The 821-nt window shown below is 51.0% G+C and overlaps 1 protein-coding gene across 1 annotated transcript in view; it reads right to left on the bottom strand.

Annotated features, from left to right (window-relative positions):
* The window catches only part of RBBP8 (RB binding protein 8, endonuclease), a 38799-nt gene extending 37978 nt beyond the window's left edge, over nt 1–821 (bottom strand). Inside the window, exon 1 of the mRNA XM_009647644.2 lies at nt 756–821. The gene's annotated coding sequence lies outside the window, so the exon portion shown is untranslated. The remainder of the gene's footprint in view (nt 1–755) is intronic.

Genomic DNA, 821 nt, shown 5'->3' with positions numbered 1-821 from the left:
AAAAAAAAAAAAAAAAAAAAAAAGAGCAACACAGTTTCCCAAGCTTCACCTGCTTCAAGATCCCCAAATGGTACATTGCTTTCTCCAGGTGTTCAACCTGTCTTCAAATAGAGGGCCCCCAACAAGCGTTGAAGTAGAGCCCTTGACAGGCCTGGGCAGTTGCAGAGATGCAAAAGGCGTCCAGCGATGTCAGCTTCTTAGCTTATTCTCTAGTCCTAAGAACAGACTTTCCAGTCCTTAGGGAACAAGCCGCCTGAGCTGGCTGTACAGACATTTGCAGGCTGGGAGAGAACTGGAAGCTGCCTGAAGGAGAAAGGGGGCACAATATCAGCCCCTCTCCCAAATGCAGGCAGGGAGCAGGGCCGCTCCCTCAGACTGGGCTGTGCTCCTGTCCTCCCGACGAGCCCATTCACAGAACAACCTAAACATTCTTTTTTTTCCCCCTCTTCTTCCCTCCACCAACTCCCTCCGGCATCCTAAGGCTTTGCGCAGCTTTACAAACGATTGCCTTCCTGCACACACCTTCATCAGCACTGGCAGCGCCGATGAAGCACTGAAGCTGCTTATCTGTATTTATGCTTCGCTGAGAGGAACACACCGCCTCTCCGTGATTCTGGAGAGCGCAAATCTTCCTGACCCCCACCAAAAAGGCTGAGTACCAGCTGCTCCTACAAACTCTGCTCTCCTGTGCCTCCCAGAGGTAATTTTTTTTTTTTTTTCTTTCCCTTTGCACAAACACTATACAGAAAACTCACTCGTAAGACACGCCGGGGTGGTGCTCTGGGAAATCCTGCCATGACCAGCGCCTGCGGGCTTGCCAG

Source organism: Egretta garzetta, unplaced genomic scaffold (genome assembly GCF_000687185.1).
Source record: "Egretta garzetta isolate BGI_Z169 unplaced genomic scaffold, ASM68718v1 scaffold229, whole genome shotgun sequence".
NCBI lineage: Eukaryota > Metazoa > Chordata > Aves > Pelecaniformes > Ardeidae > Egretta > Egretta garzetta.
Note: the sequence above shows the minus strand (reverse complement) of the source record. Positions and strands in the feature narration are given on the sequence as shown.